This window comes from Canis lupus, chromosome 23, assembly GCF_003254725.2.
Source record: "Canis lupus dingo isolate Sandy chromosome 23, ASM325472v2, whole genome shotgun sequence".
In the NCBI taxonomy this organism is placed as follows: Eukaryota; Metazoa; Chordata; class Mammalia; order Carnivora; family Canidae; genus Canis; species Canis lupus.
Genome location: NC_064265.1, coordinates 26,041,957 through 26,069,670, shown reverse-complemented (window position 1 = coordinate 26,069,670; position 27,714 = coordinate 26,041,957). Strand labels below are relative to the sequence as shown.

At 40.4% G+C, this 27,714-nt stretch overlaps 1 long non-coding RNA gene across 1 annotated transcript in view; it reads right to left on the bottom strand.

Annotated features, from left to right (window-relative positions):
- Positions 1 to 15,484: 15,484 nt before the first annotated feature.
- The window catches only part of LOC125753392 (uncharacterized), a 36,801-nt gene continuing 24,571 nt past the window's right edge, over positions 15,485 to 27,714 (bottom strand). The window contains exon 2 of the long non-coding RNA XR_007405100.1: positions 15,485 to 16,023. This is a non-coding gene — a long non-coding RNA (uncharacterized LOC125753392). The remainder of the gene's footprint in view (positions 16,024 to 27,714) is intronic.

The following is a 27,714-nucleotide window of genomic DNA, read 5'->3' as shown; positions in this document are numbered from 1 at the left end:
ATTAGTTGTGACAAATGTACCATAGTAATATAAGATGCTAATAATAGAAGAATCTAGGTGTGGGATATATGGCAACTCTTAGTATTATCCTAGGAAATCTTTAAAACCATTCTAAAATAAAAGTTGGATAAGAAAAAAACAAATGGCAAATATTTGAACTGGACCTTTTTCCCCAGTGAAGCGGTAAAATACTAAACTCCACTTAGACTGCCTGAGACTCTAGTTACCCCCAACACTGACCCTAAAGCTTATCAGTCTAAAACAGCAATAACAAAACAAAATCTGACTTGGGATGATTTTCCAGAGAGGTAAAGGCTAGCAATCTTCTGGAGTTAGCAAAGGCTAGCAAACTGTCTGGAGTCCTGAAGTGAAACCACTGAAAATACTGAACTGGTAGAGAGTATAGACATGTTCCTATCACGTCATTTCATTTTACAGATGAATGAACTGAGGCCTAGAGGGAACAAGGCATTCCTTCACCCCCTACTCCCTGGCCTCTGGGTCTTGTTAGGAGCCTGTTTTCTAATTCAGGGCTCATTCTCTTCCTTCATGCTTCCTTCTACACCTTTCTGCTCAATACAAAAGCCCCTCCAGGGGGTGGTGCCTGGGTGGCTAAGTCAGTGGCTCAGTCAGTTAAGCCTTTGCCCTCCTCTCATGTCATAATCTCAAATCATGATCTCAGGATCCTGGTACTGATCTCTGCTCAGCACAGAGTCTGCTTCACTCTTTCCCTCTCCCTCTCCCCATCATTTGTTCTCTTTCTCTCTCAAATAAATAAATAAAATCTTTTTTAAAAAAAAAAGCACCCCTTCAGCTACTGACGTTCTTTTGTTCTACCCCCTTCTGTCCAAAGATCTATGGGAGGGCCACTTATTCTCTATAGTGTATAAAAGACAGCAGAACATATGAAATTTGGGGCCAAGTTGAGTTGGTCTGAATCCCAGCTTCTTATGCTTTCTGGGTCTCAGTTCTCCTGAACTACAAAATGGCTCCAGTAATCCCTTTCTCTCAGGATTAAGTGAAATCCCATATATACACGTGGTTCAGAGTATGGCCATGGGCAGCCCTCAGTAATTTAATTTCCTTCCAGGAGAATATGTGTTTGTAAATACCAATGGCAGCAGCCAGGATGCCATGGACCCTTAAATAGTACATATGGGTTGGTAATCCCTGTATTCATGGAAGTTTTCCCTGGTCAGTGCTCTTCCTCATGTGCAGGCCTTCTTACTCACCACAGATTCTCCACTAGAGTCACAGACAGCACAGGGAGGAGACTATACTTTTCTATGAAAAATTATTTCATAGGATTCAAGAGGCAGCCTGTGAGACAGAAGCCTGAATGAATACATCATCATTAGGATACGTTTTTTAAATTGCAGGCCAGGAGGAATGCAGTTTGGAGCTTTGAAATGTTTAGCTCAGTCTCTAAATATTACATTGGGATTGAATTGTCTTTTGTCCCCAAAGCTGAGAAAAATTGAGATCTGTGTCTCAGATTGCATTTAGTAAGGATACTGTCTTTTGTTTGTCTTTTTTCTTATTTTATTTTTTTTTTGAAGATTTATTTATTTATGAGAGACACAAAGAGAGGGGTAGAGACATAGGCAGAGGGAGAGTCAGGCTCCCCCGGGGAACCCGATGGAGTCCCAACTCCATCCCAGGACCACGACCTGAGCCAAAGACAGACACTCAACTGTGGAGCCACCCAGTTGCCCCTTTTGTTTGCCTTTTAAAGCCAAAAGCAGGTCATGCAGCCTTTGAGTGTTCTGCTGGCCTGCCTTTGATAGCCAGCCTCCTTGACCCTCATCTCTCACAGACAAAGTCTAAGAAATATGGAAAGACAAACCATTGCTGGATAGTTAAAGTTTAAAAGATTTTTTTTTTTAAAGTCATGTATTAGCAGCTTTGCTTGTGGGGTTCTGAGGAAATTAGACCTATTTCATCTTAGTTTAGATTTCTTCTAAAGCATTCTGCCACCAGGACTTGGTTGCTGGGAGCCTTTTTGGGAGGTGACCCCACAAAGCAGACTGAAGGAGTAAGGGAAATGAGCAAGACCAATAAAAGGTCTCTGAATGAATGGGTTAATTTCTGTGGGTCTCTTTCTGAGCACTCTCTAAGAAACCATGTTAAACCCATGTCAAGCACATTTCAGAATTTTCCCACTGGGGAGCAGGAAGGCTGGAGCATTTACCCCTTGACTTCTATCCTCCACGGTTGAAGATTGCCTCTGGTAACATCAACTCCCCATCTCATCTATGTACTTTTGTGTGTAGCTGCATGACCTTCACAGCCTTAAAGAAGGCAGACCAGAGAGACACTGTAAAGTGAGCTTGATGCAGGACTTGGGTTTCGGGCATGGAACTGTCCATTACAACTGTACAGCAGCCAGATGGAATCAGGGGCTGTTGGTATGGTGCATTACAGCATGTGCTATTCTGGTATATTCTAGAACTATGTTCTTTAATACAATAGCCTCTAATCACATTTATATTAATTAAAATTAAAAATTCAGTTTCTCAATCACACTAGCCACATTTCAAGTGCTTAATAACCATTTATGGCTAGTGGAAATAGTATTAAACAGAGCAGATATAGACCATTTCCATCATTCCAGAAAGATCTGTTGAGCTACTCTAGAGCATATCTTCCTGGATTTCTTCAGTTCTGTAGGTCCCTGACAAGCTTATTTGTACTGGACATCTATTAATCAAGATAGACGAGGCTTTGCTGCAGTAACAAATAATTCCTGAGTCTTAATGGCTTTGAACAACAAAGGTTTATTTCGCACTCACACTGCATGTCCAACATAGGATCCAGATTGAGAGAAAACCCACCATCTGGAAAATTGCCAATCTGTTCTGGCTAAGAGCTCGGTGGGTCATATACTAGCATCTGATGCTCCAGACCAGACATTTATAACTCATTAGCCAGAACAAATCATGTAATCCTACCTAACAACTCAGGAACTAGGAGTTTTAGAGAGAAAGACTGGCAATCAGTGCGCAGATCTGATGGCTAGCTCCTTTGACATGATTGCTTGTTCTTTTACTTATTCATACATTTATTCAACATATATTTGATTATCTGCTGGGCCTGGTAGTGAGTCTGGAGGTTTATATAGACGAACAAGTAAGCATGATTCTTGCCCTTAGGGAGCTTGTTTACCATATGCTGCTGACTGTTTTTTAAAAGATCCATTATAATTAAGGGAGCTAGGTATTCTGATAAGGAAAGAACAAGATGCTTCAGTCTCAGCAAAGCAAACAGTTTTCATGCATATTAATGAAATAACTAGGACTCTTGAGTATTTTGTCCAAGTTAAGGAGTCCAGAACAAGCACTAGGATAGGAAGACAGGGGCATCTATTTATTACTGTCTTCCCTTCCATTTACACCTTTGTGCCATTCTTGAGTAAAGTCCAAGAGAGGTGTTAAGCTAGCCCCTGTCGAGTGGTAACCTTGACTCCACGTGCCTTGGGCAGGTGCCTAGAGATTGCATGGGAGTTTGATTATGAGGGCACCTTGGCTCATGCTCACAGATTCACCATGGCCCTCACCATTCATATTCCTAACACAGAACCTCTGCAGGGCAGTAGGCCTGGAAGCCAGCAGGCCTTTCTTGATTTTCCTCTGAGCAGATCAAATCAGACCAGCCAAGAGCCCAGGGCCACCTGAGTGAGTCTCCATGGCTTTGAGGGTGGAAAAAGCAGGGACCTGTAGCAGGGAGGTGCTGCCTGGAGCTTCTTGCTCTCTTTTAGGTTCTCTGTGGATGTTGGCACAGTGTCCTTATCTGTTGACCTGCCTGTTCTCAGAATAAGACATATGGCTAAATGTCACAGTTGAGTTCCTGTCATCTGGTTTAGGAGGTGTCTACAGAGTGCAAGTTTATTAAATTCTATTTTTCAATAACATGCTTTTTCTTTGTTTTCCTCATTTAAATTCATTCACTCAAAATAGACATGCACAGAGGCAGCATGTTGGCTAAGTGCATGGACTCTGGGGACAGACTTCCCAGGTTTGCCTCCCAGCTCTGCCACTGGATATGTTATTTAATGCACTGTGCCTCCATTTCCTCATCTATAAAATGGGGATAAAAATTGTACCTACTTCAAATGGTTGTTGTGAGGATTGCATTGGTTAAGAGAAATAAGGTGCTTAGAAAGGTTCCAGGCATATAGTAAGCACTCAGATGAACTGATATGCTATTATCATCAATGTTGTCATTATTATTGTTACTAAGCTCCTGCTGAAGTGCTCAGCAGCACACTTATTTTGTATTCGGGCTGAGGGAGATACAAAATCAGCCAAGAAGCTCTACAGCATGACGGTTAAGATAATGAGCTCTACACCCTGGCTCCAGGTCTGGGCTGTGTCACCTGCTAGCTGTGTAACTCTAAGTAAGTCATGAAGCTCTCCAGACTTCATCTGTAAAACGTGGATAATGGCTCCCATGTCTTTTGTAGAGATTGGCTGAGATAATGCATATATTTCAGCCTTTAGCACTATGGGCACATGCAATATAGTCTGGCTATGGAAGTAATTCTAGGGAGAGGAGAAGAAACTAGCGGAGGCTAGATGAGGAAAGACAAGCACATAGTAGATGGGGTGCTGGAGAAGTGCTGGAGCATGGTAGAAATCAAGAGTCCAGGGAAGGAAGCAGGGATCTCGAAGGTTCTTGAAGGAGACATTGTGGAACCTAGGCATTGAAGGATGGAGAAGAATTGATCAGGCAGGGAAGGATGGAGGGAGCATTTTGGCCTCAAACACCAAGCTATCTCATCTTATTGGGTAGCCAGTGGGGAGCCATTGAAGGATTCTGAGTTGGATACTGACTTGGTCACTAAGATCAAAAAGGAAGTGGCAAGGTAACTGTACCAAGCAATGGGGCCAAGTGAAATGTGTCTCCAATAGAGGAAATAAAAATAATCTAATGACATTTAGAGCTCTTAATATGTGCCTGACACTGTCCTAAACACTTTGGATTAATTCACTTTAATCTTCACAGCAATCCCATTAGATGGATTCTGTGATTACTCCCAAGTTATAGGTGGCACAGAAAGGGTAAATCACTTGCCCAAGACCACAAAGGTAGAAAGTCCAGATCCAGGATTCAAACCCAGACATCCTGGCTCTGACCCTGTGCTGTGTACCTGCACTTTTTAAGATGCTTACACTTTTGTGAGCATCACAGAAGGGGAGCAGGGAGAAACAGAACATAGAACTTGAGAGATGCTGCTGTTCCAAAAAGGAATAAGAAGTAATTTAAAGTATAGCCAGAATGAAGTGCCTGGGTGGTGCAGTCAGTTAAGGATCAGACTCTTGGTTTCAGCTGGGATTGTCATCTCAGGGATGTGATCTCAGGGTCATGAAATTGAGTCTCACGTGGGGCTTTGGGCTCAGTGTAAAGCCTGCTTGAGAGTCTCTCCCTCTCTCTCTGCCCCTTCTGCTCATGTGCACGTGTGCTCTCTCTCTCTCTCTCTCAAATAAATAAATAAATCTTTAAAAAAAAATAAAAGTACAGCCAGAGTGTTTGTTCTGGGATGGGAGAACTCTTGTTCTTTGCAACAGGAAAGAGAAAGTGTAAGTAGAAAGGGGCAATAAGAGATGTCAACCGTTGAGGGCTCTCCTGGGAAAGAGCTTCAATGTTCTACTCTCAGAAGGGCTAAGAGAGAAGTGGCAGAGGGGTGCGACTTGTTAGGGGCTTATAAAGGGGAAATGGGCTTTTGAAACAGTGACTCTGACCACATAATCTAACAAAGTTTTTGTTGTGCCAGGTTACACACTCTCTAAGATAGCGGTGTCGCTGGAATTAGATTGGCCAGATTCTGGTCTAAGCTCTGCCAATCCTAGCTGTGTGACTTTGAATATGTCGCTTAACTTCTCTCTGTCTGAGTTTCCTCCTTTGAAAAATAGGGTTACCTACTTCATAGGGTTGCTGTGAAGATTGGATCTGTCAGTTTATGAAAAGGGCTTAGGGCTTAGTCAGAGGGTACCAGTATTAGCTATTATAATTGTTCTTCTTTTCCCTACAATTCCAGAAATCTTGACAGCCTACAACAGAGCAAAGGAATGTAGTGGCTGGAGTTCTAGGCCTCTCAGGCTGAGCCCCACAGCCCGGTGCTGGAGTACAGAGATATTTGTGAGATGTGTAAAGAATGAATCTATCTTTGGTCAACTAACTCTCCTTTCTAGTGGCAAATTCCAGAATTACCATGGAAGTCTTCAGATTCATATTCCTACTTGGGAAACAAATGTGTTTAATAGAATTGCTTACTAATAAGATACCAAGCCCAGGAGAAACATAGAGGCTTATAAAAAATACCAGACTTACTACAAAGGAACTTGGATACTCTGTGCTTCAAACCACAGATGCTGCCACCCCCTCATCAAGGTTTCATTTGGTTTAAAAGCCTTCCCCCTATATTTCCCATTTTAGGGAAGACATTCAGCTGCATGGAAGTCTTATCCTTCCTTGCCCCCACTGCTCCCTTCCTCCATGCAATGACATTAGGGTTTCTGATCACCATCAAAACTGAAGACGTTGGGATGCGTAATTTACAAACAAGCCTCTCTGACGGAGTGAAGATGATTCCATTTTAATTTGAGAGTACACTATGTTGCATTTTAGTATATAAAACACTCAACTGATAATAAATTAACTATTTCAGCAGTATTTCTGACTCCATCTGTCAGCATGTCAGATGAGTGTCAGCAGTACCATCTTTTGATGCTGGGAGCCTTGTTGGAGGCCCCTGTTCTCCTATTGGACTGGGTCATTGGGATTGGTAAGGTTCTGGAAGGTGGCAGAGACATGCCCCCAACTCTCTGGCATACACTCCCACACTCCCATTATGGCTCCACAGGTTTATTCCAGTCATGAAAAATTATTTGAATATACAGATAACTCTTTTAAGCACCCATATCTATTCACTTTATGAGAATTCTCACCAATTTATCTTCCACAATGCAGCTGAATCAGAAACTTCAGGATACCTGAATATCCTGAAGCCAGGGCAGTAGTGAGAAAGGAGAGCAGAGGAAATGAGGAAGCTTCCAGAAGCATTCCCCTTCTCTGCAAATTTCCCCAGGATCTTGGGGTCTTCCATGCTGAATGCTACTAAAAAAATGACCACTGGGAAACTTCATGAAAAGGCTGCAAAATATGGGCTTAAACAAGGAAAAGAGCATTTTCGTTTATTTAAAAGTAAGTCATTCCAAGATGCAGCTGCAAAAAAGCATAAGGACTGACAGTCACCACCATAAGCTAGGATTAGGCAGGGATGGATTCTCCCCTATAGGTTTCAAGGGGAGCGTGGCTCTATTGACACTTGATTTTGGACTTCTAGCCTTCAGAACTGTGAGACAATTAATTTCTGTAATTTTAACTCCCATCCCCAAATCAATCACTCAGAGGATCATTATTTATTTAAAGCACTTATACCAGAGGTTCTTGGCTACACATTGGAATTGCCCATGGCGACTAAAAAGCTCCGATGCTCAAGCCAGAGCTTAAACCAGTTAAACCAGAATCTCTGAGGGTCAGACCCAAGCATAAGTATTTTTTTAAAGCTCTGCAGGTGCTTCCATGGTGCAGCTGACATACATGATGCTTGCCATGCGGTTTATGCCTATTAATGTAATTAATCTTTGCAAATATCTTATAAAAGAGATGCAGACATTGTTCTCATTCTGCAGATCAGGAGAGAGAGGCACAGTGCAGTCCCATGCTTTGTCTAAGATCATACAACTGGTAATTTTCAGGGTGTGGGATTGAACAGAGGCCATCTGACTCTTAGCCAACAGGTTCATTTCCTCTCATGACGTGAGAAACATAAGTTCTTGGCAAAGCCCCATACTGTAAAGTTGCCATGGAGCAGGGGACAGAGATCTTGTATCTGCCTTCTGGGAAGCCAAGTAAAAGATCTTCCCAAGCAATGCCACACTTATAATTAGTGATTTTTAAAAATTTCTGCTGGGAAGTGGAGACTTTCCCATTCCTCCCACAGACTGTCTGAGGGTAACATTTTCAACCTTTCCATTCCTTCTCCATATCCACCCAACAAGTCAAGAGCTAGACTCCAGCCTGAATTAAGTAGAGAGTGGGTGTAATTTGTCAGCTGAGTCTTCTATTTGTGGTTAAGGTCCAGCCCATCAGGTTGAAGGCTTACTGACGTGTGTTGCGGTGGAAGACCCATCATATGCTTGTCTAAAATTAGTCTGCTGTTTTATTCGTTGGACTGAAAGGCTAAGGAAAGAGGGTGGTATTGGAGGGCACACTACATCTGGTCCCAGTTTCTTGCCCAAATGAGCCCTGGGCCTCTAGGTAGGTGGCTTCATTCCCCTCTGGGCTTCTTCCATAAGATGAAGAGAGTTGGATTCCATTTGAGGTCACATCTCAGTTCAGCCAAGAGACATGTTTTGTTTGGCCCTCACAGTGCTTTCAAATTTTTTGAATTGATTGCCAACTTTTAAAGGTTGGAATCATTACATAGTCTAGATTTCCTGATTCTCTTGAAATATCAGAAGAGATATTGTTGCTACATTGGGTCCTATAGGGTAATGGTGGGCTGGAGTTGAGAGACAGCAGTCTCTTCAGATAGGTACACTCTCCTTAGGTTTCCCTACCCCCTACCTGGCCAACATCAGTGTTTACTTACCTGTCCATCCCTGCAGGGACTAGAAACCAGATGATCTCTGAAGTCTCTTCCAGAAGTTGAGATTCCTTTATTCATAGGACCTTCGACTCTGGGAAGCAGACATAAAGTCTTAGAGATTCAGGCTTTATCTTATATATAAAGATATATATATCATATATATATGCATCATATATATATGATATATATATCTTATCATATAAAGATAGGAACGGTCAAAGTAAAACTAATAAATGGTAATGTTTACTTGCCTATGTTTTATCTCTAACCTTGGCACATACAATTTACAATGTTTGGCATACTCCCTATGCATTTTTATATTCTGGCTCACTTTTTGAAGGCATAAGCAGAGACAAAACAAAAGCCATAAAAGGTTATGAAGAAATTGCATGGTCAAGAAGAGAGAGGACAACAGGATAATGTGTTCTCATAAGGACAGTCTGAAATTACAGAAGAACTACCTGTTCTTCAAAACAAGATCATCTGAAATAAATTCCAGGAAAATATGTTAGGCGCATGCTGAGTGATGTTTTTACACAGGCCACATTCAAGAAAACTCTTCTCCTGATGGCATATGAAGTTCTTGAGAGCTGGGCTATTTATTTAGGACCTTCCAGATGACTTCAGAGTCACTTGAAATCAAACATAAATTTAAGCATCATTGACTCTTAGAGCTCTTCATATGAGACACTCATAAAAATATAGCTGGATGCAGATATGTGATTTTCAGTGGCTCTGACCACTCACGACTTTGTTTGATGCATTCCTTTTATTCTTTAATGGGCTGTTTATGAAAATTAAAGGATTATGTAAAAATACCAAATAGAGTAGAAAGATATGAAATGAGAAGTAAATGTTTATTCTCATTTTTTATTGTGGTAAAATACACGTAACATAAAAGTTACCATTAACCACTCTTAAAATGTACAGATCAATAATGTTGAGTATACTTATATTGTCGTGTCCTCTCCCTTATCTTAACCCCAGTGTTAACCACAGTTATATTCTGTGTTGTTTCAGAAAAGTACATGCATATTCTTTGTTACTAATACAAATACACTTTTCCACATCTTCTAAAGTTTCTACCTTACCACAGACTAGTCTTGCTTGTTCATAAATTTAGTGGCTACAGATAATTCTCTTTTTATGGATAACCATAATTTACTTAACCAATTCTTTATTAATGTACACTCAAGTTCTCTTGAGGTTTTGGCTATTACCAAAAAGAAAAACCTATAGTGAGCATATTTAGTATATATATTTTGGTCTTTGGCCTATGTCCAAGTATGTCTCATAGGTAAATTCTCAGCAGCCCATAAACTGAGATGTTTGTTTGGTTGACACTTTTCTATCTGAAAATTGGTATAGTTTACAGAGTAAGAGCTTTTAGATTGGATAGAATACTTATCATAAACTATAATGGCATAAAAATAAATTGCAGTAGTAGCACAGATTCTAGAATTAAATAACCAGAGTCTAAACTTAAACCTTGCCAGACTGACTGTGAGACCTTGGGAAACTTGCTCATAACATCACTTGTTTCAATTTTTTCATCTGAAAAATGGGAAAAATAATAGTATCTTCCTCTGAGAGTTACGTAAGGACTAAATTAATAGTACCTGGCACATATGAGGCACTACATGCATTAGTTACTATCTTAGGTCTCTCTGCTTTAATCATAAAATGTGAGCCTGATATTTTAAATATAATAGCTTACAAGATATTTTAAATTTTAAGATTTTAAGATGACATTTTGTTCTATAATTAAATTGCCAAAATATTGGTAAAATAGACAAAATCCATCAATGTATGAAAACTGCCCTATGAAAAACTTTCTCCTGTGTATCCAGTCAATTCTTGCTTTTCTCCATTTCCCTAGGAATACTTTGGATTTATCTTTTTTTTTTCTTCTTATATTTGATATAGAAATTGCACTTACTTTTTCCTGAACATACTGTGAGTCAAATGAAGCCAGAGCCCAGGGTTGACCTTTTGAGAGAACAATTCTTTACACACCATAAATGTCTCCAATCTCTCCTGTACTTTCGCTAACAATCTTAACTTTGCTTTGTTAGGTTACCTGAAATTATTAGTTTTCTTTTAAAAATGAAGTAGAATCACAAAAATCCCTATAACATCCTTGTCTCTCAGCTGCCCTGCCTTGGGTAGGAGGGAGGAAAGGGATGCAATTTCATCAACAGCCCATCTCCCTGAGGAGCTGCTGGATGCCTGCTTGGACCCCAAAGTTTTTCCTTTGTTTTATGGAGTCCAAAGTACTCACTCTTTATTTGAGACTAGCTCTTCCTCTTTTGAGCCTTACAGAAACTTCCTCCTGTCACCCTTTATTGCTTTAATTAATCATCTTTTTAAAAAATCCTAAGGATAAAAGGATAGTTTGAGTGAAGCAATAGAAACACTGGCCAGGGAGAGGTTAGTGGCAGAAGAGATGATGGGGATGCATGTGGACAGGTCTTGGTGCAGGTGGAATCTGTCCTATAGCAACTTAGTGGATACACTTATACAGTATAATATTCAAAAGGCCCCTTCACTTCTGCACTGCTTTGTGGCCACAGAGGGTCCCTCTGGCCTACATTGTCAGGCAAGCAGGAAAAGATACAGTCATTAAGGCCTCAACTCCAGGCAGTTCTGGGTCTTGAGAGCATGCTGAGATGGTGAGGATGTCCCTTTGGAGTATTTACCCTGAAAGCTAATAGAGAACATAAATATTTATTGAGCACATACTATGTGCCAGGCTCTCTTTTAGAAAACATGGGAGGGCAGTCAGCAGAATAGAGGAAGTACCTGTCTTCCAAGGGGCTTACATACCAATAAGGGCAATTATAAACAGATAAATCCAATATGTTTGATAATGGTAAGGTCTATGAAAAAAAAGTGAGAAAAGTCAAGTACAACAGTAAGAAAATGAAATAGAAGGCATTGTATTGGAAAGAAAGAAGAAAGAAAGAAGAAAGAAAGAAAGAAAGAAAGAAAGAAAGAAAGAAAGAAAGAAAGAAAGAAAAAAGGAATCTCTATTTTCAGATTACATGATCTTGTATATAAAAATTCTAAAGAATCCAGTAAAACATAAGAACTAATAAAGGAGTTTAGCAAGGTTGAAAGATAGAATATATACAAAACAAAAATCAACTCTATTTGTATACACTTGCAATAAACAATCTGAAAAAGAAGTTAAGAAAACAATTCCATTTGTAATAGCATCAGATAGCATGAAAAGCTTGTGGATAAATTTAACAAAAGAATTGTAAAACTCTTTTACAAGATACTCTGGAAACTATAAAACGTAGTTGAAAGAAATGAAAGAAGATCTAAAAATAATAAATAAATAAATAAATAATAATAAATAAATAAATAAATAGGAAAAACAGAGGCACCTGGGTGGCCAAATCAGTTAAGCGTCCAACTCTTGTTTCAGCTCAGGTCATGATCTCAGGGTTGTGAGGTCCATAGAGGCCATGGGCTCTGTGCTCAGTGAGAAGTCTGCTTCTCTCCCTCTCTCTCTGTTCCTCCCCACCGCTTATGTAACTCTCTCTCTCTCTCAAATAAATAAATGTTTTTTAAAAATGGAAAAACATCCCATATTCATGGGTTGAAAGATTTAATATTGTGAAGATGGCAATATTGATCTATAGTCTCAGTGCAATCCCTATCAGAATTCTAATTGGCTTCTTTGTAGAAATTTGCAAGCTAAAATTCATGTGGAATTGCAAAAGGCCCAGGTAGTCAAAATAATTGTGAAAAAGAAGAACAAAGTTGGCCTACTTACTTCTCAATTTCCAAACTTACTGCAAAGCAGCAGTAATCAAGACAGTGTGGGGATCCCTGGGTGGCGCAGCGGTTTGGCGCCCGCCTTTGGCCCAGGGCACTATCCTGGAGACCCGGGATCGAATCCCACATCGGGCTCCCGGTGCATGGAGCCTGCTTCTCCCTCTGCCTGTGTCTCTGCGCCTCTCTCTCTCTCTCTGTGACTATCATAAATAAATAAAAATTAAAAAAAAATTCAAGACAGTGTGGTACTGGCATAGAATAAACATATAGGTCAACTGGATAGCCATAAGCAAGGGAATGAATCTGATTCTTTCCCTGTTACCATATAGAAAACAAAACAAAACCTCTAAATAGGTCAAAGACTTAAATTTAAAGCCAAAACTATAAAACTCTAAGAGGAAATCCTAGTCGTAAATCTTCCTGACCTTGGAGTTGGCAATAGGCTTCTTAGACATGACACCAAAAGCACCAGCAGCAAAAGAAAAAATACATAAACTATATTTCATTAAAATTAAGACATTTGGGGCTTCCAAGGACACCATCAAGAAAATGAAAAGACACCAATAGAATGGGAGAAAATATTTGCAAATCATATATCTGATAAGGGACTTAAATGTAGAATATATTTTTAAAAGTCTTACAGCTGAATAAGAAGACAAATAATCTAATTTAAAAATGAGCAAAGGGATATGAATAGGCATTCTCAAAACAAAACAAAACAAAACAAGACAAAACACCCACACACATACAAGTGAACAATAAGGACATGAAAAGAAGTTCAATTTCATTAGCCATTAGGGAAATTCAAATCAAAACCACAAAGATATATTGGTTCACACTTATCACGATAGGTATGATTTAAAAATCAGATAATAATAAGTGTTGACAAGCATATAGATAGATCAGAAACTTCATACATTATTAGGGGAATGTAAGCTGGTGTAGCACTTTGGAAAACACTCTGGCAGTTCTTCAAATGATTAAATTGTAGAGTTACCATTTGATCCAGCAATTCTACTCCTAGAGATATATCCAAGAAAAATGAAAAGATGTCTGCACAGAAACTTGTACATGAACGTTCATAGTAGTATGATTCATAATAGCCAAATGATGGAAGCAACCCAAATGTCCATCAATTGATGAATAAACACAATGTAGTATTTTCATTCAATGGAATATTTATTCAGGTATAAAGAGAAATGAAATACTGATACAACATGGAGGAGCCTCAAAAATATCAAGCCAGTAACAAAAGACCACACATTATATGATTCCATTTATATGAAATGTCCAGATGAAGCAAATATAGAGCAACATTAAGTAGGTTAGCAATTGCTTAGGACCACCCCAGGATTGGGATGTATGGGGAAGATTTGAGAATGATAGCTAAAGGGCACAGGATTTCTTTTGAAGGTGATTAAAATGTTCTATAATTATGGTTGTGGTGACAGTTGCACAACTCTGAATATACTAAAAAAAAAAAACCTCACTGAATTGTGAATTTTAAATGGGTGAATTATGTATCAAAAAAGCTGTTACAAAGAGAGATACAAAAGAAAGAAAGGAAGGAAGAAAGTCCAGAGAGGAAGAGGGAGGGGGAAGAGGAAGGGAGGGGTACCAACATTATAATTTGCAGAAAGTGCCAGCAGCTTGGAAGAAAGAAAGAAAAATAAAGTTACAAGAGTAGAGAAAGTGCGATTATTTCATGGACGGGTTGGGTTTTAAAGCCTCTTTAATAGAAAGACATTTATTTCAGTTGAGGTCTTCAGGAAGCAAGGGAATGAACCATATGAGTGTCTGGAGAAAGAGAGTCCAGGCAGAGGAAATAGCAAGTACAAAGGCCCTGTGGTAGGCATGAGCTTACCACATTTGAAGGACAGCAGGGAGGCCCAAGTAGTAGAAGCAGATTGAGTGAGAAAATAGGGGGACAAGGAGAAGAGATCCAAGGATCAGGCAGATAGGGCCAGGGCATGTAGGGCCTTATAGACCACCATGCTAAGGACCTTGAATTTTTACTAAATTAAATTGAAAGTGATTAACAGAGTTTTCAGAAGATGACATGCTCAGACTTCAATTTTACAAAGATCATTCTGGCTGCTGGGTGGTGAACAGACTGAAAGATGGAGTGCAAAGGAAGTATCAAGGTCAGGGAGGATGCCACTGATACAGTCTAGGTGAGATGCCTTTGCATCTGTATGTTGTGCTTTAGTTTCTCTTTTATCATTAAGGAGACAGGACCCAGGATCTGAAAACTGCACAAATCGTTTAGAAACAGAATTGCCTGGAAAAAGTACGAACAAATGACTGTTCACCCAGAGTGCATAAACCAGCTTGCTTCAAATTTCACTTTTCACATCCACATGATATTGTTTAAGTACATGTTTGATTTCTGTCTCCCCCATTAGACTAGAAAATTCATGGTGTCAGAGCCATGTCCATTGTGTTCTCTGCTATATCCCTAGTGTGGAGGACAGGATCAGACACAAAGTAGGACCCCATAGAAATACTCATTGGGACCCCTGGGTGGCTCAGTGGTTCAGCGTCTGCCTTTGGCTCAGGGCGTGATCCAGGATCCGGGGATGGAGTCTTACAGGGAGCCTGCTTCTCCCTCTGCCTATGTCTATGCCTCACTCTGTGTGTGTCTCTCATGAATACATTTAAAAAAGAAAAGAAATAATCATTGAATGAATCCATGAACGTGCAGTTATCTTCAACCATTTTGTCCCTAGTGGTTTTTATGGGTGGTAAAGACAGTAGGTGACCAGTTAACATCTGTGCCTTCCTCTACATTCATTGTCCAGCTTCCTTTGCAATTAACTGTGGCTATATGAATGTAGTTGGCCAGTAAAAAGGGAGCAAAGATAACATGCACCAAGGCAGAGTGGCTGGAGTGTATCTTTTCATCATTCAATTCTGCTGAAATGCTCTTGAAGACCATAGGTTCCAGATGGCATACTTTTGAGATGGAATAGGACCACCTGACCTATGTAAGACTTTTTGAGGGTAAGAAACATACCTTTGTTGAATTAAGCCAGTGAGACATACCTTTTTCAACAGCAAGTTTTATTCCTCCAACCCAGTATGCTTTTTTCCCAAGTATAGAGCTTCACAATACACACTGCACTGCTAGATCATTTTGGATAATGATAGTTGGAAGTTGACCATTGCCCCTCAAGTGTAATTTTCCTTGCTGTTGTCTCCTTACAGAGTGAGATAGTTTATGCTTTTTCAACTATTCCCATCGCAATTGGAACTGTGATAGTAGAGGAGCGGCACATTTCATAATTTGTGGAAGGCGCTCTGTCATTGGACCAACGGCCCTCTCGATAATAATGGAGGCAATCTTGTCAAGTTCTAATAAATGGGGCTGGACCTCCTCCCATAATTTTACCAGTAATTGGAGGCAAAAATGTGAAATCTTCATTCAGCTGGGAAAATGGGTTGGCAGCTGTTTGGAAGAGATGAGCATTGACTGAACTTCCTTTTAAATGTCTCTGGCTTGATTTGTTCATTTCATCTTTTTATTCTCTGCCCACTCAAGTTCATTCTCACTTTCTTGCTAGCCGGAAACCAGTCTGCAGGATCTAGAAATAAAATGGAGAGAAAGATGGTTAGGGTAATCAAGATCATGTTTTATATTTAACACTAAGTGAGCAAACCCACTATTTTTATCCAGTATACCCTGATTAAAAGAACACACTTTGAAGATCAATAAAAAAAACAGCTCATTGTAGTAGGAAATAGAAAACTCAGACAGGACAACATTCCGCTCCTGAGAGCATCTATAGAGTTCAGTGTTAATCTTAGCATCTACTATTTACCCTGTAAGCCTTTAAAATTATAATAGCAGCTAATACTTTTGAAAACGTGTATGCCTTTCATCCTCACAAAGTGATTAACTCACTCAATTAGTTTCTAAGGAGCAAGTGGTTGCTGGGGTCAATTGGGCATGGAGGTAGTACTGGTAGCCCGAGTACTATCACCAGCACACAGAAGGTAATCCCATGTTGCGGTAGCACTCTACACCCCGCACTTGTCTGGGCTGCTGCTTCCTCTCACATCTGTGGGGGATACTGAGCCTTGAAAGCTTTAGCTTCATTAGCTTCAAGGTAATGCCACCACTCTTTCGACACATGTCATAGTCCTTCCATTGCCCAGAGAATATTATTGAGACCATTTTATAGCTCAAGAACCTAAGCTCGTGGAAGAAAGTACCTTTGCCCAACCCCTACAGAGAGCTGATAGGTGGGATGGCCAAGAGTCCTACGGGCCTTGCCTTTTGCACATTAGGGTTCATAGCAGCTAGTTCCATTGTTTTGGTCTTTCTGGTCAGGAGAGAACATGGGACAGCAGAGCAAAAGCTTGGGCAGAGAAAGCAATAGAGAACCTTGGAAGTTCATCCTCATAGCCTTTCTCCTGTGGCCTGATTTCTCAACTAGAGAATGTCTACTTTTCTCCACAGGCATGTGTGTTTATTCTTTATGAATTTTCCTCTTTCAATAAGGTTCTTGGTGCAAAGTTCACTTCCTTTGCTTATACAGAATAATTGGGGGAGATGTGCTCCGACCCTAAACTAAACAATCACCCACACTCCTGGGGCTCCACCTGAGTCCTGGGGCCACTATGATTTGGCCTCTTGCCCTCCTCCCATTCCCCATCCCAGAAAAGGCTTACATTTTTACCCCACACTCCTACATCCCTGTCATGATCTTATTCATTCAATAAATACTTGTCAATTTTGTGCCAGAACAACTGGAGACACTGAATATTATAATTAGAATATTAATTATTCTAATATTTCTATTAGAATATTAGAATATTCCATAGGGATGTGGAATATCCCTTAATACTAGAATATTCCATAGGGAAAACAGAATAGTACTTCTCAGTGATGGCTAGTTATATTAGCTTGACAAGGCCATTGTCCCCAATTGTTCAGTCAAACTCTAATCTGGGTGTTGCCACAAAGGTATTTTATAGATGTGATTAAAGTCCATAATCAGTTGACTTTAGGTAAGGGGAATATGGACAATATTGTGGGTGGGCTTGGCTCAGTTGAAAAGTCTTAAAAGCAGAACTGAGGTTTCCCTGGAGAAGTAATTCCACCTATGAACTACAGCTCCAGCTCCTGCCAGCTCCTCTTTTTCCATTTTTTAAAAGATTTATTTATTTATTTATTTGAGGGAGAGAGAAAGAAAGAAAGTACATGTCTGAGTGGGGAGAGGGGCAGAGGCAGAGAATCCCAAGCAGACTGCTCAGCTCAGAACTGGAAGTGGAGCATGAAGTGGAGCTCAAAGTGAGGCTCAATCTCATGACGTATGAGATCATGACCCATAAGATTATGACCTGAGCCAAAACCAAGAGTCTGATGTTTAACCAACTGAGCCACCCAGGTGCCCCCTGCCAGCACCTCTTGACAGCCTACCCTACAGATTCATACTTATCCAGCCAACCTTTACAATCACATGAGCCAATTCATTGAAATAAATCTCTTAATCTCTGTCTCCTACTAATTCTGATCCTCTGGGTTAACCCTGTCTGATACATACTTCTTGAGACCTATGAAGTAATCTGTCTCAATCATGCAAAGCAACTTGGTTGGCCTCCTTGGTGATCCCACTTACATTAAAATCTGAGCCATGGATCACCATTTTAGGTGACTTCAGAGTTTCTGGGAATGGGTACAAAGCAGGGATGGAATTCAAAATGGAAAAGTCAGTTGCCATTCCATTGCTGGTCATGATTTGATAAGCAACCAAGAAGCCATGGGCCTTTGAATAACAGTTCCAACAAAGTCATTTCTCCCTACCAACAAAGCAAAATGTATGGTACAAAATGAGGATTATACCAAAGAAGGCTCATTTTAGAGGTACCTGCGTGGCTCAGTGGTTGAGCATCTGCCTTTGGCTCAGGTCATGATCCCAGCGTCCTGGGATTGAGTCCTGCCTGTGTCAGGCTCCCTGCAGGAAGTCTGCTTCTCTCTCTGCCTAGGTCTCTGCCTCTCTCTCTGTGTATCTCATGAACAAATAAATAAAATCTTAAAAAAAAAAAAAAAGAAGGCTTACTTTAGTTGTTTGTAGGTAACTAGTATTTTTCCATATTAAAGGCAGTGCCTGGCTTATATATCATTAAGAACTTCATGAAAAACAAAAACAACTAAGAAATGGTGTTGTCAATATCTGTTCTGGGCACTAAAATCTCATGTTTCCATTTCCTGGTGTATAAAATATGAGGAGTGGACTTCCCCAAGGTTTTTCCAATGCCAGCACTCTGTGATTCTCTTTGATAAGCCTACTGGCTTGCCCTATGAATTAAAATGGTCTTCAAAGTAAAAAGTAGTCATGCGTGACTTTGGGTGGGCTCAGAGAATCTTAATTATGGAAAACCAACCTTATGAGGAGGCCTACTCCAATGTATGAGGGCTATAGCTCCCTAACACTTTACAAGTCTACCTTCTGAGAAACATTTGCACAATTATGGGAATCTCCTGAAACTGAAAACTCTGCCAATTACTGTTTATCACAGTTTCTGGATTCGCTCTTCCAGCACCAGATTGTGAGAGAAATACCTCCATTGCTGAGATAACATTGGTTTTCTCAGATTTTCAGTGAGTGAATAATGACCTGAGACTTGGGGTCAGTATAGGCAGAACCTTCTAGAAAAGGAAGATCGATGTGAGGGAAAGGAAAAAGGGATCCTCCAAATTTGGATTGATTTTAGTGTGATTTGCATAATGAAAAGCAATCAAGAAAACTGATTAATTCTTTTCACATCCTGCCCTGGAGGCATATATGGGAAAAGGAGATCAGTGGACCTAAAATCAGGGAAAGTGGCTCCAAGCCTCCAATTCCACAAATATCCCAGGGAGGCATAAATAATGTAATTTCTAATCAAGTGTTCAGCCCCAAAGTCAATTACATGATCAAATGGTCTGTGCTTCAGAATAGGCAGGGGACCTCCAACCTATCTGTAGACAGAAAAAATAACTTGTTTCACAGATTTTGCATAACTTATTCCCAAATCTGTATAGATGGTGTGGTAAGGAACAAAATACAAATTAATTTTAAAAGCCTTACGAATTCCTTGTGGCTTCCAGTCTTTCAACCACTCAGGCCACTCAAAGCATAACTAACTGCTTGTACACGGAGTCCTTGTACAGCACAGTTTTTGACTTTGAAAGAGGGTCCTCTGAGCACAGTGGTTGAAACCACAGCCCTTGCCTCCACAGGCCTCTGCTCAGGTGGCACCCTCTTGGCAGAGGGCCAGAGAAGAGGCTCTGCAATGCCAGGCTCTGCCCAGCCTGCCCACCCTCAGCTCCATGGGGTCCCGCCAAGCCCACAGTTGCTGTTCTGTCCACACACACCCACATCCCCAATTGTCAGCAGTGAAAGACATCCCCAGCTGTCCTGGGTAAGAGCGGACACCAAGAGAGGCGCCTGGGCCTGCTCATGTGTGAGCCTTAACCTTTAAAGCACAGCCCTGTGTCACAGCACGGCAGTTTCAGGAAAATCTCTCTGGAGCTTAAACTCAGCTGTTTTCTTTTTTCTTGTTTTTTATTTTATCTCTTTCCTTTCTTGCCAGGCAGGCTGTTTGCATTTCCTTCAGCAGAATGTATGGTTCCCATCTCATCCAGCATAACTAAGGTAATCTCTGTTTTGTTTCTAAAAATGTCATTTTCTGCTTTTTCCCCCCACCCCTTGTCTTTTTTCTTTGAGAAATACGGATATTTAGCAAGGTAACTTGTGGGAATTTTCTTCCTGATGCTTTCTTTTAGCATTACCCAGTCCAGATCTGAGGCAACAAAACACTCATCTCTCCATCTTTAGCTCTAATATGAAATTTGATAAATGGGTTAAGCATACATAATGTGAAGCAGAATGGTGAACCTTTGCAATTTTTTGCTTATACATCTTTTGGTATGGGAAAAGCATGACACTGAATTTTGGATATGCTCTCGTACTTCTTAAACGAACTCTAACTGTTGATCTCTGTCAAACCCAGGGGATTTCAAATACTGATGTATTTCAAATACATCATGCTTTCAATATGACTATACATGCATCTGGGAAATATTCTAGCTTCCATGTCATAAAACCACCCATAATTTCTTGCTGCAGGTACCTCCATATTAGAATAGTCAGTTATTAGACTCCGTGTTTTCCCATTCTCATTTCAAGTATTCCTGAAATTTAGCTCAATACATTAAGCTGATTATGTTGCTGTCAGATGGATTTCCTGAATTGCTAGTACCAAGTACTTTGCTCTCTTTACTTGACACCCAGCTTCTATTTACAGCCAACAGATGATCAGAAGCCGGGGTCAAGGGTAGTTGTTGTTTGGTCAAGCCCAGCTGTTGAGTGCTGATTGATAATTGGCAAGGTGTGGCAAATGCCATCTAGCAGTGCCAGGTCCTGAGAGCGCTGGCTACATTTATTTAATTCAGGCAAAAGCAATTCACTTCAGCTTTGCAGAAGCAAACTTAGCTAACTGTTTTGGACACCCCAGGTAGTCAAATTGGTTCCCAAGTTTAGACAGAAGTTGAAAATTAAAAACAGCACTGTCTGAAGTCATGGGATCTACCACAACACACTTTGCCTTTCTCTCTTATTTAGGATTGAGACAGAAGCATGTATATCTCGATCCCTTTCTGACAAATAGCAGTGAGTACTTTTACAAAACATAAATGAGGAAACTGACTTCTGTAGCTTAGATGGATGAATATTTTCATAGTTTTCCAAATATTGGAAGACAGAGATTACACAATCTTATGAATTAGCAGGATATCAGAAATTGGATCAATGCTAAAATAAATCAGGTAATGAATAAGTTAAATATACATTTCAGGGGGAAATAGAACTCAAGTTGTTTTTAATTGGTGGATTATAGGCAGTGCTATTGCATATCTGCACTGTAGGGGTTGGTGAGAAAATAGCTGCTCTGGTGGCTAAAGCACTTCTGGGATTGATATGCAGAACTCTCTGCAAGATTTATGCAGATCATGCTTTGTACTTGTGAATAACTTTCACAATAATTTCAATCATCATTAATTAACAGGCATTGTGTGAAAGACAGAAGCTGTGTAATATCTAGTCCTCAGGATCTGATATTCCGTAGTCATTTTCCTTATCTGAGGACTAATGAAGCCCAGCATCTTCTTCACTATCTTTCTGAGGGAAGTTGGAGTGGTTTCCCCTTTTCAGAGAGGAAACTGCATCACTATTAAGAATAAGTTCTTCCAAAAAAAAATAAATAAATAAATAAAAATAAAAAAAAAAAAAGAATAAGTTCTTCCTTGGGAGCCAGAATACCCCTTGACCTTAGTTTCTTTCTTGGAATTGAAGTATCTAGGCAAGTATGTTCCAAGGAAATGGGACTCCTTGACTAGAGATGGTTAATTTACTTTGAGGATAAGAATAAGTAAATTGCCTTGCTCATACAAATTTTATTGAGGCTCTCAGAATATTGTCAAGTTCAGAGACCCTGTTTTTTAAAGCAAGTGACATGGTTTGGTGGCTGAGAGCATCCACTCTGGGCCCACTAGGCCCAAAGTTGAATCCTTAGCCCTTACTCTGACTTTTCTTAACTTCTTCCAACCACCAGTTTCGTATCAGTAAAATGAATATGGTGAGAAATGGGGGTGTGAGATGGCCACTGCTACCTGTACATTGTGGTCCATCATGTCACCTCCCACTCTGGATTAGCCAAATCACAAGTCACCAGCTGGGGAGCTGGGTGTGTTTCTCCTGGGTCTGAGTGTGTCTTTGCCTGTCCTGGGCTCAGATGCTCCCTTAGGGCTGAGCACAGATAAGATGGGCTGCCTGAAGCATCTATCTGCTCTGGCTGCTGTGCACCCATTTCTCTCCCATTACTTCTGGACAGAACCTTGCTAAATACCACTGTATGGGTACATGTAGTTGGCCCTTCCCTAATATTTATTAGTTGTGTGATTACTTTAAAGACAACTCTAATAAAATCCTAAATGTTCTCGCTGTTAGTCTTTCCAGGTATGTGGAGGAAATGTAGGAAGTGATTGTGCTTCTGAGTTTTGATGTGAAAAACACCACACACAAAAAGAAAACCCAAACCAGTAGCATATTTGATTGATAACATATGTTTTACTATAGAGTTCTTGAAGACATGATTCATTGAAGAGGCAGAACAAATGGTGCATGAATGTGAATGAATATTTCAATTTCATTGGCAATTTTTAAAAATATAAAATCAAAGGACAATGAAATCCAATTTTCACCTATTAAATTAGCATATTCAAAGACAAGAAAATGTATAGCTAGTGAGGCTGCAGAAAGGAGAGTAGTCCCACTCATGGCTAGTGGGAAATTTGGTACAACCACTGGAAAGCTATTTGCCAACATGTAATAAAATGCCTTTACAATGTTCATATCACCCAATGTAGTCATCCATTTTAAAGAAATAATATTTTTAAAAAATGAATAAAAATGTTATATTCAAAGATATCTGTTGCAATGCTATAATTTTAAATAGAAAGAATTGGAAATAAGTTCAGCATAATAAAAGGATGGCTAAATATGCTACTTGGAATGAAATATTATACTGGCATTGAAATGATAAATAAATAAAAAATATTTTATTTATTTATTTGAGAGAGAGACAGAGCCGGAAAGGGGCAGGCAGGGGGACAAAAAGAGAGGGAGAAGCAGACTGCTCGCTGAGCAAGGGGCTGACACAGGGCTTGATCTCAGAACCCTGAGATCATGACCCAAGCGAAAAGCAGATGCCTAACTGACTGAGCCACCCAGGCATCCCTAAAATGAGAGTTTAGTGATGATCTATAACCATACCTACCATTTATAAAGAGTTCACTATATGTTGGGTCCCAGGCTAAACACTTTGAGTATGTTATTTCATTTAAACCTTATGATAGATCAGTAACCTCCTAAATTATTCCTAATTTACTTATAATTTCATTTAGATTTATCTGACAAAGTAGACAATTGAAAAAAATGTTGGGCAACCCGGGTGGCTCAGCGGTTTAGCGCCGCCTTCAACCCAGGGCATGATCCTGGAGACCCAGAATCGAGTCCCACATCAGGCTCCCTGCATGGAGCCTGCTTCTCTCTCTGCCTGTGTCTCTGCCTCTCTCTCTCTCTCTCTCTCTCTCTCTCTCTGTCTTTCATGAATAAATAAATAAAATATTTTTTAAAAATGTTAACATGGGAGAATGCCCTTTATATTCTTTTAAGTGATAATAACAAATAAGGAGATGCTTGCTTTGAGTGTCTGCCTTAGGCTCAGGTTGTGATCCCAGGGTCCTGGGATCCAGTCCTGTGTCAGGCTCCCCACAGTGAGGCTGCTTCTCTCTCTGCTTTTGTCTCTGCCTCTCTCTCTCTGTCTCCCATGAATAAATAAATAAAATCTTTTTAAAAAAGTAACAAGAATAGTAATAAGCATACAAAAATGCATATAGTTTTAGCTCACCTATGTAAGGATAATAACACCCCCCCCCCATAATGTTATAAATAGGTATCAAAACTTCAAACAGCATGAAATGTAGGTTTGTATTGTCATAAAGTTCCTGAAGTGCAAGTGGATGACAGCTCATTCCTGGTCACCCTCCATCCAAACTCTCATTATCCCAGTGCTGTGCCTATTTAGTGAGAAATTTACCAAAATATTGAGAATGATTCTTTGTATTGTCACATTATGGGCAATTTATGCTTCTTCGTATTTTCCAGGTTTTCTACAATGATTATATAGAAGTATTGCATACAAAAATAAAATGCTTCTAAAAACTGAAAAAATGGAAAAGCAATTTGTCTTACTAACTTTTTTTAAGTGGGTAGTCGCTTCTTCTTTCCTATACTCCTTTTGGTTCTGACAGCTCAGTAATGTAAGCAGGAAAGGGAAAAGGCAAAGCCCAGTGGTGGTGGTGGTGGTGGGGGGTGGTACATGAGGCATGTCTCCCTCCAGGCTCTGGGGAGTGAGCCACGTGATGCTTGTGGCAGCATCTGCGGTCGCATATGTTACAAGTGAAAAAAATACCACAATGAGATTGGCAAAGCTCTGGGCATTACCCAACCTCCTGTAGCCACCAAAAATGCTTAAAACAAACAAACTAACTAACAAAAGAAAGATACTACTAAAGAGTAAAGCCCCTTTAACATGCTAAGAACAGAGATGCTCCCCCAAGTCAGCATGTGAGGCTAATTAGGGCACAGTCATTCTCTGAGAAGAAACAAGGGGCAGGTTCAGAAGCCTGTTCTGCTGTTTGTAGGATCTCTAAAGACTAAATGAATTCATTTGAGGTGGCCCAGCATCTCCTGACTCTGAGGTTCTGAGGCTGCCCTCTGAGGAGGGTGTGCCCTCAATGCCTGCAGAAACCCAAGCAACAGGGGAAAGGCCTTGGTTTTAAGCACCGGGGAACCCCCTGGGGGGTGGGATGCCAGACTGGGTTGGGCCCCACAGGAAGTGCCCGCTTTTGTTGAGGTGACTGTGCTTAGCAACAGAGGGCCCGCCCTTGTTTGCTGGGGCTTTCCTGCTGGGTTCTGTGACTAGGTGGCTCAAATCAGAAGGTTCAAAGAACCCCCACCCCCTGGCTTAGGCCTGAGGGCTTGAAGTTAGGTTGAGTTCAGAGAAGTCAGAAGTCATTCTCCCATCCAAGGACAGGCTGAGCAACTGGGAGGGCGAAAATGCCAAGTTCAGGGTTCCAGATGGGCTGCCAGCAATATAACACTGAGTTCTCCAAGAGTGCCTTCACATTTCTTCAGAGCCACTGACTCATCCATTCAGCTGACACTCAGTATTGTTGTAGGCGCTGGAGAGACCAAGTAAAATGAAACACCATAGCTGCCCTCCAGGAATCCAGGGTGGAGGCAGAGAGTCAACAAGCCACAGTGGTGGACTGAAGACCAGAGGACCATGGGCACTCCCTGGAGAAGAATCTCACTGAAGCTGTGAGGGGTGGGGGGTTGGGGGAAGCCAAGGGCAGCGGGGAGGGTGAGGACAGCTCAAGGAAGACAATGATTAGCCATGTCTTATTTTGCTACTTCTCACACTAATAGGCATAAGAAATACCTGAGGACATTGCTAAAATGCAGGTTCTTTTTTACTCCACAGATCTGGAGGGAAGCCTGAGATTCTGCATTGCTAACTAACTAGCTCACAGGTGATGACAGGCTGGTAGTGGCAAAAATCCTAAGTGATAATTGAGAGAAAGCTAGCCATGTAGGGAAGCGGGAAAGGATATTCCTGAGAGGGGGGTATCCCACATGGGCCATCTCAGGAGTAGGGAGGTTGAGAGTTGAGGTTTTGTTAGGTACCTGTGAAATGGCCTTGGGCTTGCTTTTAATTCTATGAAGGCTTTAAGTCACTCTTTAAAAAAAAAAAATTATTTGTTTGTTTGTTTATTTGAGAGACAGTGTGTATATATGAGCAGGGGGGAGGGAGAGGGAGAGGAAGCAGAGGGAGAGGGAGAAGCAGACTCCCTGCTGAGTGCAGAACCCAACATGGGGCTGGATCCCAGGACCCTAGGATCATGACCTCAGCCAAAGGCAGACGCTTAACTGATTGAGACACCCAAGTGTCCCTAAGGCACTCTTTAGGACTCAGTCCCAAGCCTGGTATTCTGAGAAACACGTTCCTAACACAAACCTGACATGTGTCCTTCTGCTCGAAGGTCTTATTTCCTTCGTAATCCTTTTCTGCCGTGTAGGTGATAAGGTCCTCACAGCAAATGTGGTGGTGGATGACTAGTCACTGTGATTGAGTTCAAGTCCTAGGCTGTGAGCCCCCAACTCTGTGAAGGAGGTCAGGGCTCTTATATTCCACAGTGCCTGATATACATGAGTGGCTAGTGCTCATTATATATTGAGTTTGTAATGAATGAATTTTAATACCTCAGATTGGGCTCAGCTGCAAAGAAGGAGAGTGGTTAAGAGCACAGACACAGACACTGGAGTTAGAATTCTTGGGTGCAAATCTTGGCTCTGCTGTGTGCTAGCTGCATGATCTGGGCATACCCTGTGACCTCTCTGTGCCTCAACTTATTCATCTGTAAGGCGGGGATGATAGTACTTGCCTCAAAAAGTTGTGACCCTTACATAATACATACACATTACTTCCAACAATTGTAAACATTCAATAAATGGTACCTGTGATTTTTATTAAGAACTAAAGTTGATATTAGACAACTTGACCACATATTGATGGGTTTAGTTTGGTAAGGATGGTAGGACTTACAATTAGACATCATTTATTTTTGCTATGCCTGCCTCCCATGAACATATATAATGACAGGTAACTGTATCATTTTTCATAAAGTTTTTCCGTGAATCTAAAATAGGAAAACGTGCATAAAGATAGAAATAGGGGTCTTGGCAAAATATTTCAAGTGGGACCCTTAGGGATGAGCTAGTTTCAGAAGAGCACCTCTAGTAATTAGGTAGGGAATGTCATGTGGGAGAATTTTATTCTATCTCCCTGTAAGATCACCTGAGGTGGGCCTCTGGAATTCCAGTAGACCATAAAAATAGGAATATTTGATCAACAACCAGCCAGTAGGTACAGTCCTAGCCGAAACGGTATATTATATGGGTGAGAAGGACCAGACACCTTATGATATTACTACTCAATACTGTTGTGGAAAACTCACAATTTAAAATGGTTACTGAAAAGCTCTGGGGCTAATACCGTTTATCTTCTTTTCTCTTCTGTCTGTGAATACTTAGGTATGTACTGTCCAATACAATATACAGTAGTCATATGTGGCTATTTGTATTTAAAAAAATGAAATAAAAAAAATAAAAAATAAAAAATAAAAAAATGAAATAAAATTTAAAATTCAGTTGCACTAGGCATATTCCAAGTGCTTCAAAGCCTCATGTGGCTAGAGGTTAACAAATTGTACAGCACGGATAGACAGAGAACATTCCATTGAACAGCATTGACTTAGAATGTAAGTTTTTTTACTTTGAGTTGCAGATTGTAATTGAGATACCCAGAGATGGCAAAATCCAGATCTCATGCAATGAGGATGTTGCAGAATTGAATACAAAAATTAGGAAATGTAAAGAGTAAGTTTACTTTCAGACAGTAAAATTTGGCTCTCTTATTTTTTTTGTTCAACAACTATTGAATAACTAGATACTCTATGTGTAACTCTAAACTAGGGATTGTGGGGATGACCGCAAAGTCTGGAAGATGCAATCGCTGCTCCCAAATTGCTTCCCATTGAGTTGGATAGATACTAAGTATTGGAATAACATTAAACAACAGTCCAAGGAAGTTTGTGAGAGGAA